Raw genomic sequence first — 15,562 nt, forward strand, 5'->3', positions numbered from 1 at the left:
AAAATAAATAAATAAAAGAATCTAAACTACTGTGAAAGGCAATTTTAAGGGATTCTGTACCAGGATGCTACAGAAGGTATCACGACTGTCAATTAACATGTAATTTTTCTGCCTTCCTCTGGAACTGATTTAAAGTAAGTATTTTTGTCAGATCTTATTTCTCTCAGAAAGACTTTCCTGCTCCAGATGTAATAGTGAAGTTGCTATTAGCAGCTCTCCAGTTCTCAGAGCTGGCTAAAAATAACTTTTGTAGAAGTTTTTGCTCATCAAATCATCATTGTTTTTCCATTTAAATTTTTGTTGAATTTAACATATTTCTACAAAATCTAATAAAAGCCCAAACTGTTTGCTACACATCATCATTCTGTTTACACAAGAAAAGATTCACTTTAACGAGACTTGTTCCAGCATACCTTTATACTTTATGGTACTTTTACTTTAGTTCTCATCCAAGCTGAACCAACTAAGAGCCACAATTAATCCTTCAGGGCAGTTTCATCTGGCTTGCTGTCTTCTTCCTACTATCTTGCATCCTAAAGGCACTTTGCAACACCAGTTAAGGTGATCCACAGCATGCTCCTTGCTGCTAGCTTTCTCACAGGTCCTAGGGCTCCTTCCACCACACAAGAGGCAAACAAGTTAGCAGGAGATGAGAAAAGTTTCCAGGAAGAGGCAGTGGATCCTTCAGGGAGCAAACATGGACAGGAATAATTAATCTGGCTCAATGCTAAAGCCCCTCAGAAAAGGCATAATTAAAGAGGAAAAGTCATGCTCTACATTCTTCGATAGCTGGATTCTGTTCCTGGCTCCTGATTGCAGTGATAAGGCAGTGATGGGTACTGATCCACACGTAGACTGATGGCACTCCCATCAATGCAATAAATCCAGTCATACGACAACCAGGCAAGGAAAGGCTCCAGTGTACTCAGTGCCATCTCCCCAGTGACCTCTGCTGCCCACCTGGCTGAAGAGACCAGACACTCTCCTCTCCAGTGTCCTCTAAATAACAGTTTTAACACTGCAGGCTGAAGAGGTTTAGCACTGCTGGAACACTGACTCATTTTCCGGAATGTGTTTTATTGCAAACAATTTCATTTCAATTCAGAAAACATAGAATGGTAATTCTACCAACCACATGTATATACTTTAAATCCTTTCTCAGCCTTCCATTTCCTATTTAGTTCACAAACCATCTTTGCTTGGCAAGTTCTTGTAGTTTTCAGTCTTACAATGAGTTTTTCAGATCTCCACTTTTCATTACAGAAATACTTAATACAAATTTCTGAATCTCTACAGACTCAACCAGTGCCTGCTCACCTCCCAGACCTCTTATTTTTCTTCTTTTTAAGCAAAAACAGCTTGTAAAACACTTACATGCTTTCCCATCCTGAATAGAAATGCAACATAAATGTCTGAGTAAAGATATAACCACTTACTTAAATGCTTTATCCATGTATGCACAGGATACAACTTCAAAACAGCAGAGCAGGCTCTCACTAGTGTTTTGTTTTTTGCTGCCCTTTGCTACCAACCTACCAAACAACAGTTTTTTTTGAAAGTGGGTACAAGTCTAAACACATCCTGTCTGGATGCAGATTGTTCCTTACTCTTATCTTGAACCATGGCTCACACGCTGCTGAGAAAGTGGGTACCACTGGCTACCCAAGTATTTCAGAGCTTCCGATCTCATCAGGCTCGCAAGGAAAGGAATTTAACTGCAGGAACACAAGGCACTTAAGAGTAAAGCAAGCAACATGAAAAAAGCACAAGGATCTAAAGTTACTGACTCTTCAGTTACCACCTTGGTTAAGTGGGAGGGGAAAGACCAGCATCCCATTATATCCTTTTAAAAGTGTGAGGTCTGCAAGTATTGCAGGCTATTCAGAACTTCTCCGGCCCTCCCCTTGTCCAGTCAGTCCATCTCACCAATGGCAGTGGTTGCCCAGTAAAATATACATGCTTTATAACTTATACATGAAGTTCCAGATTTGTAACTTCTTCAGGTCCACAGCAGCTCTGCTTTTTCCTAAGTACTTGGCATAATCTCATCTTATTTCATAGTCCCAGTTTTTCAGGAGGACCGTGCTGCTGCCAGGTCTTTCTTAGATCATTATCTACCTGCAAAGTAGTAGTTTTAAGGATTATTTTAGGATCTACTTTACTGTACAGCTTTTGTCCATTTTCTAATTTTAGTAGCAACTTTTTGTTCAGTGACCCATACACCAGGTGGTCTGAGTGGGAATTTAAGGCACCTTTTGTAAATACTAATAAAGCGATGAAAATTAACGAAGCGTAAAACGCAGGAAATTAACTTCTCATCGCCCCAATTTATCTACCCACCTAAATGAGTTTAAAATACCAGCTTCGAGCAGTCTGATGTTCTAGGGACACTCAGCTGCCACTTCATTTATAGTCTGTTTCCTTAGCAACACTATAATCCATCTGGCTGCAGAAAGCTCCATTCCTAAACCATATCCTCCTGCACACCGGAAATAGCCTCAGAAGCATTCAGATTTTAAATAGCACCCAGTCATCATGATTAGCGAGCATATAAATGAAGCCAAAAGGCAGTAACGTTCTTAAAACACACACACACAACTCTCCATGCTCAAGCTTGAGTAAGTGATTCACCTACTGAGAGTGCACACAGGCTTTCAGCTTCCAGGTGTTACAACAGCATCCCTTCCTTAGCACTTCCTCAGCAAAGCTGCTGAAGACCCAAGTCCCTTGCTATGAGAAAGAGAAACCTTGCATGCCTTCTTCCAGCAAGTGTCAGAAGTGGGAACATCTCCCTCATCTTTGTGCCACCAGGCCCAGCTAGAGGATTCTGAAGGAGCCTGTGTACAAGGTCAGTATGTTCTCTTCAGACTTCTCTATCAGAAGTAATATGAAAGGCCTGGATGCAATATTGTTGACAGCAACCAAAAAAAAACAGGGAAAGCTAATCACATTACAAAGGATAGCTACTTGTCTTAAAATACTTATCCTTCAGGATTTATTTAGTTATTTATTTTATTTTTGCATCTAGAACTACAACTATCATTTATAAACACTAAAATAAGAATCTAGTCCCCAACAGCAGCATTAACTCATTGTTAGGAACCCAAGAATGATAAATATGCATTTTTCCACCATTTTCACAGCGTAATAGCAATGCAACCTGTGTCACACACTCTCTAAACCCTCTTTGTGGTGGGAAAAGCACATCCAAAGGAGCAACTTATGCTGACTGGTCTCTTCTGGGAGCAGAATTGGTTGTGGTTCTCTGTTGCTTGCAGGTTTACTTTAGTATGCATGTTACATATTTGCAGCATTTATGTCAGAGACTATGTCAGCACAGGTGTCTTGTATTAGAAGCAGAAAGTGCTGTCCAGCTGTGTGATGATCCTTAGTGCGTTCCACAGCCTCAGGCTAGCCCACAAAACAGCTCCTATCTCATGTGGATCCAGCTCATCCCTAATCTGTGACTCAAGACAAGCCTTTCTCACAGTGTTTTTTCCAGCGCTCGCTGAAGTAATTCGCTATGTGTAGTCACCCCCAAACCTTTAGATAAGATACAAATATTCAGGAGAGCCAGTTCTGAGATTGGAAGGTAACTAGAAGTTCAGCTTGGCTACACCAGTGCAAAGATGAAACCGAATGCCAGGGCATCTTCCCCCAGGACGAAGGGACACAACTTTAAATAGCAGAATGCACCTCACATGCATACCATTTGCACAAATTTAGCAACACCAACCTGCAAATGAAATTCAGCTCTAACCTAGCAGGCAAGCTCATCGTTTACATACACAGAGGGAACTTCTCCATTGCCTACATTTCACAAAGGCTCACCAATGGTGAGCTGAGGGGCTCTAACCCACAAAATGGTTTTGCCACACTGTGAACCATTTCAGCGACAAGGCTTTTGCAGCTTTGCCTGCCCACACCATGTCGTGGTGGCAGAACACAAGTCCACATTGCCTGATCTGCTGACAACCACCAAAGAGAGATTTCTCTTTCATATATCAGGACTCTCCATCGGCGAGGAGCCAAGCAGTGCTTTTCACTGCTATTCACTGGTTTGCATTCCTATAGGAATACTTAACACAGAATCCAGACTCCCAGTGCTTCCCTTGAAGAAGACTGCAGCAGGGCTATACTTCCATGAGTTCTTCTTATGGGAAATCTGACTGGAAGAGTAACTGCAAGTTCAATCCCACCTGACTGCTGATTACAACCAACGTTTCCTAGATGCTTTGATGGTGCCTGGTTCCGAGACAGAACAAAACAGGGCTGACTGTCAGACAGACACAATGCTAGCTCTTCCTTGCTTTCCTCCCATGTGAGGGAAGAAATTGGTCAAATACCCAAACATCACTCTAAAATCACTTATGTATTCAAACACTTCTGTGCTACATGAGCGACCAGAACTTCTCAGGAGATGGTCTATTAATCATACATTAACTGACAGATACGGTTGATTAAACTCTTTCTTAGAATATGTTTTCAAAATGCACATAATCTTTTCAAATGTGTAGATAACAACTCTTTGAAACAGTTAGGGCCTAGCTTTGTAGCAGTCCCCAGACTGAGCAGCAAACTGGGCAGGCCTTTGGGCAGCATCTGGCAACTGCCTTACATGCTCAGCAGTACAAATCCCCAGCTCACGATCTTAGGGTGCTCTACTCCCTCAGCAGTGTTTGCTTCTCCCCCAGCCCCCATTTCCTTCCTACTAGACTGATCTCACCTAATTTCAACAGAGCTCTGAAGTAATCACATCAGCTTGGTCCGCAATCAGACAGAACATGAATTTCTGGAACGCTAAATTCATCTAAACTAAAACAGATAGCCGAAACAATAATCTTGTTTCTTAAGAATGCTGTGTATGAATGCCCCGTCTTTATGTTTCTCCATCTGTCTGCATGCGTCTGTACTGTCTGAACCAACTGCCTCAGATGTATGCTTCTGCGCAACAGCTGCATAATGCTTGATAGGTGCATGCCTCCCAGGAACAGAGAGCCTTTGAGAACAGCAGGGAAACCTGAGGGAATAATATAGGGAGTACAATCTCTGCCTTGCTGGTGATAGCTAGAAGCACATCACCACACAGCCAACGTGCTGTGGGGATGCTTTTTCAAGTCTATCATTTGTGGTGGCTGTGAACCACACGTGTAATCCAGCTCGTTTGGATCTAGCAGTGTAACAGCAGAAGTGCTATTACCTGAGACTTTACGCTTTGATATTTCTAGAAAAGATGTATGCAGCCCAAACTTGCTTTCTTATCAAAACAAAGGGAACAGGGAGGGAAAAGGCTCTGAACTTCCCTCAGCCAGAGCTCTCAGCCCCATCCCTGTGCTCACATAACAACTGCGATGGAAATTTCTTATGGCAGATGTCCTGATACCAGTACAGCATAGTACAACCTCTGCCTGTTATAAATACTCCAAATGTGTTATTGTGAGTCAGCATTAAATATTACCAAATTCGTTTCAAATGCCACCTCCTTATCATAAATGACACACTTGGAGCCTGAGCAGACACACTGAAGATGTGGTAGTGTGAAGGATGGAATTAATTTCTCAGCTCTATCGACTCACGAACCCTTCAAATCAGAGATAAGGCAAGAGGTGGGAGGCCCCATTGCTACTCAGTTCATTTTGCACCGAAAATAAAGAGGTAGCTTCTCTCCAGGCCACACAAAAACTTGTCCAGAGTACTCAATATGAGCATACAAAGGTCTGGGGTACCAGTGAGTACTTCTGAGGAAAAGCAAATGCAAACTTACTCTTTTAATGTTTGATGGCGCATCTTCAGGTAGACGTTGGTTGTACGAAGGTACAGGTTCCAACAAAGGTTGGAATTTGGTTTGGAGGTTTTTACTTTGTGACATAAAAAGATTTTGGTAGTAATGGGAAGCACAGTAAACATGGATACAGATAGTTTGAAATAATATCTGCCTTTAGAATTAATACAAAATATAAAGGCTATGCACATAGACTTACTGATAGAGCAATCAGAAGATCACAAACACATTATGTGCATCTACTTTAAAACACATCCACAAAAAGCATGCAAGGCTCCAAAAATGTTTCAAGAAAATTCAGAAGTGACAACTGACAGAAGATTCTAAATCTAAATGAACAAGTAATAAAAGGCTTGTTGGAATAACATCTACTGAAGATACGAATTTAATCAGCACATAATATCATGTGTTTTCAAATTACTTTTCAAGTCTGACAAAAAAAAAAGTAATCTATTTTTCACAAGATATTACACCTTCTTTTCTATCATTACACACAATGAAACTTGTACAATCCTTTGAAAGGGATAATTTTGTGAATTATACTACTGATGCAGAAAACTTGCATCGGTAACTATTTCTAAGTAGTATCTTGTATCAAATTTAAGATAGCTTTAGAAAGACAGAAGTATTATTTTGTAACTTGAATTAAAAATACACTTTCTCCCTATCTGTTGCAAAGTTTCCCCCTCATTTTCAAAGCAACGCAAACCCAACATCCTCTGTTTGTGAAGTTTTTCCTGTAAATCTGCATCTAACACAGCACTGTTCTTAAAATGCAGAGACAACTTGCACAAAACAGTACGGTCATGAAGATAACATATTGCTCCTGAAGAACAGAGATAACCCTGCCATAGAAGCATGCATTAACATTAATTATTACACATTCAGGATTGTAAATAAGGCATTTGACCGTATATTGAATAATGACAAGAAAATTAAGAACCGCAAAGGTGCTCATTAAGAATTAACGTTGTGTAAACGTAGCTGTTCTAAAAGGTGGACAGCAAGGCTAGAAGAGCCATCAGAACTCTCAGCACACTAAGCAGACACACAGAGAGTATAATTCAACCATAGGTGGGATAAAACACTTTCTGGACAAGCTTATTTTTCTCCATTGACCATACAGGTGCCTGGAAGGCTCGTTAAAACTATCTCAGAGTTGCCATAGTCCACAGATTATTCCCAGCTTCCCCTGAAAGCTAGCCTGTTGTTACTGGGTTTCAATTTGCTGTGCAGGAGTCCATAAATCTAATGAGGTTGAAAAAACAAACAAACAAACAAAAAAAAAAAAAAACAACCACAGTACAAGCTAGCTAGCTTTTAGAAGCTCATGTTGAAGACTTAGATTTACCTCCTAAAGCACCAGCATCCATTCACTGCCCACAATGACGCAAGCACCTGCTGGAAATACAATGCATGATCACGTGGGAGAAAGAAATTAGAAACTTCAAGGAGACTAGAGGGCTGCAAACTAGATTAGGATGAAATACTCTAACTGCCCAATTAAAATGACCAGCAACCAGATATTATATATGAAATCAACCAAGGGAAGAATCTGGCAGAAAAACACAGCAAGCAGCTGGCCAACAAGACAGCCCAGAAGAAACAGGGCAGTAAGGGTAAAATATTGTGGGGAAAACAACAGTAAATTCACCAGACAGCATTGCCCTGCAGACAACAGAACAGGAACCACACCCCAAAGTTTCGCCATTCTCCTCAGGTCAGCAATATTATATAAAAATTGAGAGATACCATGGGATAATTGAGATACTCATCTTTATTACCCATGTATATAGCATTCTATTTCCCTTCATTATTAATCCATGCATGAATCAAAAACGACTGCTACAAGCTCAGCTAGTTAAAGCCTGAACTGGCATCTACAGGTTCTAAATCTGCCAAGAACATAGGAAGTGATTGTAGCTATCCCACAAAAAAATAAAAATAAAAAAAAAATACACACCCATAAACAATGTTAAAAAAATAAGCACTACTAAGGTTTGAAAGTCAGCCTCTCAGAACTTGAGAAGTAACAGTTATGGAAATCTAATTAAACACCACGACAGAGCCTTTAATTACATGACTAAATACTATTTACCCACACACAATCCAACTTCCTTCAGAAGGCCCAGCACATGTGTTCTCCACAATTATTGCATGTTACCATGTCGTATTTAATCAACGCAGTTCAAAGCTCGCATTAGTAACTCCAAGGAGGAGAAAATCAAGGAAGGGATGCAAAAATCATCTGCTAATTTTGGCTGCCTGATTTGAAATGGTAAATGCTCTGAAAAAAAATGTATCCTAGATAGTATAAAGCATAGCTCCCAAAGCCCACATCACCAACACTTCATAGCTTTAAATTTTCAAACACTTATGTGCTTATGTGGTCTGAACAACGTTCTTTTAAACACGGCTAGTGTATAATCTACATCTAGATTGAGGTAAATTAGGTTACAGTTATGCAAGAGATTTCTCTAAGTGCCATTCAAACCAGTGGGGGGACTCCAACACTTCAACACATGCCTCAGTGTAAATATCTTACTGAATCACTGCTTCTACACAGAGGGCGAAGAAAAGGAAAGCTTGCCTTTCTCCTAAAGTGCATGTTGAAATGTCTTAATGTTGAGATTAATATTTTGTAAATTTCCATTCAAATGGAATTGAATGGAATTTCACTGAGACCTCACCTTAAACAACTTGTTTGGGAAAGTACTTTAAAGTATATACCAAGTCCCATCGCAACATGTGCGGTTTAGGTAATATTTAAGCACTATCCACAACTGAAAATGAGGCAACTGAACTATTTTCCTACTTAACTTTGAACTGCGCTACCAGCTAGATTAGCAAAAAACAGCTGCTAGCTGCAAATACACAGAAAAAATACACCTTTCTATTAAAGTATTTGATAAGTCTACGAGAGGCAGTGCAACCTGACAGATCCGTTTTCTGCCTGAGATTCTAATTCTAGGTTCTGTGACTGAGAGTCCTTACATGAGTAGTCACTCTTTCTCTTGCCTCACTTTCCTAACTTGTAACAATTAAATTTAATATCTTTTAGATTTGTTTGGAAAATGAGACTATTACATAAGATTACCAAGACATATCAATACCCCCAAATCAAGCACAGCATAAAATACAACACTTCTACTAGCACCATTTCATCACTGAACCAAACTATGAGATACTGTAACACTGTGAACAAAACCACACATTTACAGAATGCTACAAACTACGCAGGCTTTGTTTGTAATTGCAGTGAAACAACAACAACAAAAAGAGACAGCAAGCATGTCCAGGGTCCACAAGATTGATTTTAAATATCCAGTCTAACACTTTTAACAGGCTAGTAATCTCTCCAGGCATCTAAAAGTAAATAATCTTTAGAGCATTTTAGAAAGATTTTAGAAAGTTACTTGCTCTGATCCTTTTAGCAAAGTGATTAGGAATACATCTGAACTACATGCCGTGGATGCACTGACAGCTGGCCACTGGGACGGCTCACGGGCACGTGCTGTCCCAAAGAATGGTCCCAGACAAGCAGAAGGAAGCTGTGTAGGCCTTGCTCCTGCCCTGACCACCCTTCCCTTTGGAGCAAGTGGGAAGGCCGCCCAGCCTGCACCTACTCCCTCTGCACCCACCCACACAAGTAGAGGAAGAAGCAGCCCTGGCAGTTTTCTGCAGAAAAGTGGAGTTTTATAGTGCCCAAGTTCCTGGATGCAGGCAAGTTAGATCACGGTGACTGAGCACAGAGTTAAGAGAAACTACTTCCAGTGTTACCAACAGCCTAAGCCCACACCAGCAAACCCAACAATGCCAGGAACCATCCCTGGGAGATGCAGCTTACTCGGTCACGCCGAGTGCCCAACTGCTACAGGCCAGCATGGCGTGTTTCTTGCACAGGCCACCACAGCTCCCCCATGCAATTCTTGGGCACGACTTGGGCTCAGCGCAGCCCAGGGAACAGTCACAACCACTTGCTTGTATTCAGCAGCCCTGTTCAGGAAGGTAGCAGAGGCGAGCAGCAGTGACAAGGGTGACTGGCTTCAGGACCAGAGAACGACCACGGGTACATTTAATTAACTGGGAGAGTAACGGAGGTAGCATCTCCGAGCTCTATCTGCCGGTATTCTCTTGGAGAATAATTTTAAATGTCACATACCATTAAGTACACGAAAATTATCTACATATCATAGTACACAAGAATTAAAAATGAGCTCATCTTGGCTTGTTCCTGTTTCTTCAGCTTGTTCCCTTCCTCAAAAAGTGTTTTTACTGTTAGCGAGGAAAACTTCATCGCACGCTTTAACTACTTCATCCTGCGCTGTATGGTGACTTTTAGAAGCGAAGCATGCAGAAGACCTCGCTGAAAAGAGCGCACTCGTTACAAAATAGCTGGTACATGAAGCCAGGCGCTTCTTGCCACAGGAGCGCCTCCCGCAGCGGGAGCACCATGCGCCTACGGGACACCGGCCACGCCAGCGGCGGGTCCCGGCTGATCGCAGACTTTTGCGCGATTAGGACGGGAAGGCAACACCCGGCAGCTCCCCGCCGCCCCGGGCAGGACAGGGCAGGGCGAGGCCAGCTCCCGGCGGCCGGCACCGGGCCGGAAACGCCGCTCCCGCCGTGCCGAGGCCCCGCCGCCGCCGCCGCCCCGCCGGGGGACCCCCACCGGGCCCCCGCTGCGCCCCCCGGGGAGGGCAGAGCCCCCCTCGCCTCGCCTCACCTCGCAGCGTGGCCGGCGCCCTGCGGAGCCCCGGCCTGAGCCCATCCCTGCGGGAAGTTCCCTGCCATCGCGGCGGCCGGGGGGAACAAAAGCTTCGAAGCCGGCAGGAGGAGGAGGGAGAGGAGGAGGAGGAAGGGCAGCGCAGGCAGCAGAGTGAGGGGCATCGCTCGCCCGCGGCGCCGCTGCCCCTGCCCGCCGGCACCACCGCGGAGGGCAGCCCGCTCAGCGCCGCCTCCCCATTCGCTCCGGCGGCGGCTGGGCTGCACGGGCAGCGCCGCGGAACCGCCGGAGCGAGGGGCGAGCGGGCAAGCCAGCGCCTCCCCGCCTGCCTTGCCTTGCCTTGCCCTGCCTGCCTGCCTCCCCGCCTGCCTGCCTGCCCTGCCCGCCGGCAGCCTCCCCGCGGCCGCCCGCCCGCCCGTGTCCCGCTCGCCGCAGCGCCGCCGGGCCCCGCCCGCGCCTCCGCCCGCCCGCACCGCGGCTCCGCCTGCCGGGGCTCGGCGCACGCTCCGGCCCGGCCGAGCCGCGGCTCCCGGCGGCGGCACGGCGCTCCCCGGCGGAGCGGAGCCGCCCCCGGACCGCCCCCGGGCGGAGAGGGGTCGGCCGTCGGGAGTGGGGTTGGGAGGGGGAGGCGGAGGTGGTGGGGTGCTGCGGGCGGGGGGTGTGCATCTGGGTCTGGGGGAGCCTCCTGCCAGACAGGGGCAGCAGCGCGGTGTGCGCCTTGGGGTGCTGTTACTGCAGCCCCTGTGTATGTGGAGGGAAGATTAATCATAAAATCGTGGCATCGCGGAATATCTTGAGCTGGAAGGAACCCACAAGGGTCACTGAGTCCAACTTCTGGCTCCTCACAGGACCACCCAAAAAATCAGAGCATGTGTCTGAGAGTGCTGCCCAAACACTTCTTGACCTCCATCAGGCTCAGTGCTGTGACCACTGCCCTGGGGAGCCTGTCCCAGTGTCCAACCATCCTCTGGGTGCAGAACCTTTCCCTAACCCCCAGCCTGACCCTCCCCTGTCCCAGCTCCATGCCGTTCCCTCGGGTCCTGTCGCTGTACCCAGAGAGCAGGGCTCAGCGCCTGCCCCTCCACTCCCATTGTTAGGGAGCTGCAGGTAGCCATGAGGCCTCCCCTTAGCCTTCTCTGCTTTGGTCTAAACAAACCAAGGGTCCTCAGCTGCTCCTCATATGTCTTCCCCTTCCCCTTCCTCATCTTTATAGAAATCCTTTGGACACACTCTAACAGTCTTATGTCCTTCCTCCGTAGCACCCAAAACCACAGACAGTACTCAAGGTGAGGCCACACCCCGACACAGAGCAGAGCAGGACAATTGCTATAAACTATCTCCAAGAATCACTGTTTCTGTGTACACCAGCTAATTTTTAAGGACTAGGATAAGCCTTTATGTCTTCTCACTGCCAACATTGCTCAGCAAGGAGGAAGAGTTACCAGATAGGTTGTATTTGTAACCCTAAGGCCATATGACATGCAAGGCAATAGCTCATAATTTCAGGTCAAAGACTATGTGGTTCAAGGTAGTTTATTATGGTTAGAATCAAATAGAATAGAATCAAATAGAATAGTTCAGTGGAAAGGAGCTACAGAGATCATCTAGAGCATGCACACTGCCTGACCACTCCAGGGCTAACCAAAAGTCACAGCATATTATTGAGGGCATTGTCCAAGTGCCTCTTGAACACTGACAGGCATGGGACGTCAACCACCTCTCTAGGAAGCCTGTTCTGGTGGTGGAAATAGGTCTTAGCCAGTAGTTTTATTGTTATAATTAAAACACGTATTATTTGGCAAGACTTGCTATATCATATTAAATGGGTTTAGAAGGATGTAAATTGATATGAGCACTCTCACTTTCTATTATATCACAGAACTGCTTGATGTCTGAGTCAGGGAAAGTCTTTCACAATCCCTTTTCCTATTCAAAATGCGTTTACCTGACTGTCAGCCAAATAATAGGCCCCTGTATCAGATCAGAACTGCCTGCAATGAACTCAGAACATGAGAGAGGAGAAAAAGGAACCTTCTTGTTCTCCGAGATAGGTCTCTGAAACATGAGGCCAATGTGGTACCAGCAGAATGTCAGCAGCTCCATCCACTGCTCTTGCTTTGTTTTTTAGAAGTACGACTCTCAGCTGAGTTCAGCCACTCTGCACCACAAGCCTACAGTTGAGAACAGCAATGCAAAGCCAAAGAGGGAGCAATCTGGCTTGTGAGCTGCTTTAAAAATTCTTGACCAAGTGAAATTGTTTATTCTTATATCTTCTTTAACAAGTGGCTATGAACACTTTTTTTCATTTATTCATCGGGGAATAATTGCTGTTAAGTTCTACAGCTTGTTTTGAACATAGGAAAAAAAATAACAACTGTGGACTCCAGTTGTTTTTTGGGATGCATCTGAGCTCCTCCCGTCTGAAACAAGCATAACTAAACAGTGAGCAACTCCCCACTGGGGCTTCTGATTCGTTTTCTGTAGTTGGCTGAAGTCTTTAAAGGCTTTTTCAAGCATAGGGGAGACATGATATATTGATTCAATTTGAAAATCCTCAGATATTATCACTACACTCCATCTTGTGGAAGAGGCAGCAACACATCTTAAAGTGATCCTACAGTGGTGGCTATTTTTATTTGTTTGTTTTGTTTTTGAGTAATTAAACCTTACAATTTCTGGTTCTTTCTGCCAAAGCAAGGAACAACACATAGCTGTGGATACAAGGATACAGGAAGAATGATTTGCTGTCAAAATGCAGTGAACTTCCTATATAGTCTCAAAACATCTCTTCAGAGCTAATTATTTCATTGACACATATAGCCTTACTCTTTGAGATTATACTATAACTAGCTACTGAGGGGTTTAGCACTCACCTAGCAGTCTGCATACAAAAAAAAAAAAAAAAAAAAAAAAAAACAGCCTTTAAGGCAACAGAGTTGTTTTATCCCTGAGGACATGCTAAGTCTTGCCTGGGCAGTTTAATTCTCAGTCCACCTAATTGTACCCAATGGATCCATGTAAATGTCCTTGGATTTAGGGTATCTCTTTCTTCCTTGTTTTAGGAAGGAACTTTAGGAAAGTATTAAAGGGTACAGTATGAATAAAGTAGCCAAATCAGAAGCAACCTTGGTAAGGCTGCCAAGGAGCCTCCTGGATTTGGGCAAGTCCTTATAACACTGAAGAAGCCTGAAAAAGACAGCCAGGTGAAGCAGGGGCAGTGATCTGTGGGGTTATGTGGCTGGGGTAAAGGCTCTGCTAAGCACAGTTGCTTTGTAGGGAACTGTTTTTGGTGTCCTTGTTTGTTTTGTGTGTGTGTTTGTGTTGGTGGTGTTTTTTTTTATCCTATAATAAGTAAAATAACCTAGCTGTATCCTGGAAACTGTACCGAGGATCACCAGCTGGCTTACCAAAAAACAAATGATGAGGTGCTCTCTGCCCTTCTCAAACTGCATTTCATGGCTTTTGACCTTTGTTCCCTTGATGTTCAGTACTGTTTTGGGAAATCAGAATAGGTATTGAGGCAACAGCTGTGAACCATAGAAAAGGCATATTCATACATATTTGTGTCTGGCTGGGTGCAGAGAAAATTGAGCAACTTATCTGAATTCACAGCTATAGAAAGGTTAACCTTATAATAGTTGCCCTAGGACAAGCTTGAAGAGAAAGCCATTTAACTTTAATGAATAACTTAAAATACAAAGGCCTAGTTATTCCAGCTGTTCCTTGGACGGAAGGAAAAAAAAAAAAAAAAAAGAAAAAAAAAAGGTTTTGTTGAGAAAGGACTGCAGAAGAGCTTAGTCATTCAGACCCAAAAAAAAAAAAAAAAAAAAAAAAAGGAAAAACAGGTCTTGTGAAGAAAAAAAATCAGGAGGAAATTCTGTCATGCAAATGAGGATTCTCTCAATTACCTCAGTCCAGCAACAGGCTCCATAAGGAGGTTAAATTTAATTAGCAAAAGTGAAACATGCTTTATTTTCATCTAGTGCTCTTCCGTCTCTTGCACTAGCACTAATACATGAGCCTCTCCCTGTAACATGGTGTGGAAAAGCAACGCCGAACTAAGTGCTGACATTTTTTGCTTCTTTTACCAAGGAGGGGCTTGGCCAACCCAGTGGTCAAACTGATGATTGCTGGTGCACTTTGCTGCTCCCATCTTTGCTAAGACTAGGAGGGTAAAATTGATCCCTTTTAAATAATGCCTCAGTGCAATCCAGGCCATGAAGGTAGAGTGTCTCTTGCTGTCTGCTATTATGATAGTGGAGACAGGTCTCATTAATTCCAGAGAATACCAAGGGAAGGAAATCTTTGTTGATTACAGTATTTATTAGGTGTTCCCTGGCTTGTTGGTCATTTTCCTAGAGCAATGACTCATCGCTTCATCACTGTGCTGATTACATTAAATTGTTATTACTACAGTATAAGTATCATAACGCTTATGCTAATTTACTTTGTCTGCCACTGTCAGAATTCTTCAGTTCTCACTTGAAAGCATCTGACATGAGCATTTCAGAATTACTTCACATTCTTCTGATTATTCTATTCATATGTATGATATTTAACTCTGTTCAGTGGTGATTTCCAGTATAATACGTAAAAACGCAGAGAAAATGGTCAGGCCTTTTTATGAAACCTTTTTATTGTTTGAAAAGAGATCTGGCTGTAACTTGACTGTTCTTCACCTTTTACTAAAATTCAACCTCTCAGATTTTTTTTTCTCTTACAGAACAAGGCAAAGAGTAATATTGGGTGGGGGGCAGGGGTGACTTCCCCAAAACAAAAAATCTTTAGAAACATCAAACATGGGTGACAAAACAATGTAATTATGTTTTGTTTCCTAACAAGAGCAAGAAATCATCCAGATAAACAAACAAACAAATCAAATGTTGAGAGATTTTATATTTTTTACTTATTTCATCAGTTAGATATAAGCTGTATACCTCTGCAAAAGAGTATTGAGTTTCAAGGCTTCTGAACTCTGGGCCCTGAAGAAAAGAAAGGCTTCAAAATTTGGTTTCTGGTAGGTATATCCAAAATAAAGATAAATAAATAAATAA

General features: G+C 43.4%; 1 protein-coding gene across 6 annotated transcripts in view; it reads right to left on the reverse strand.

Moving 5' to 3' along the window:
- Positions 1 to 10,873, reverse strand: part of GPR63 (G protein-coupled receptor 63) — a 28,260-nt gene extending 17,387 nt beyond the window's left edge. For 4 of the 6 annotated variants that reach the window (XM_084514716.1, XM_084514715.1, XM_084514718.1 and 1 more), the window contains exon 1: positions 10,509 to 10,873. The gene's annotated coding sequence lies outside the window, so the exon portion shown is untranslated. Of the gene's footprint in view, positions 1 to 413; positions 2,112 to 10,508 lie in introns of those variants that run through there. The other 2 variants (XM_084514721.1, XM_084514719.1) reach the window with 1 other exon arrangement.
- Between the last annotated feature and the right edge of the window lie 4,689 nt (positions 10,874 to 15,562).

This window comes from Aythya ferina (genome assembly GCF_964211825.1).
Source record: "Aythya ferina genome assembly, chromosome: 3".
NCBI classification, from domain to species: Eukaryota; Metazoa; Chordata; class Aves; order Anseriformes; family Anatidae; genus Aythya; species Aythya ferina.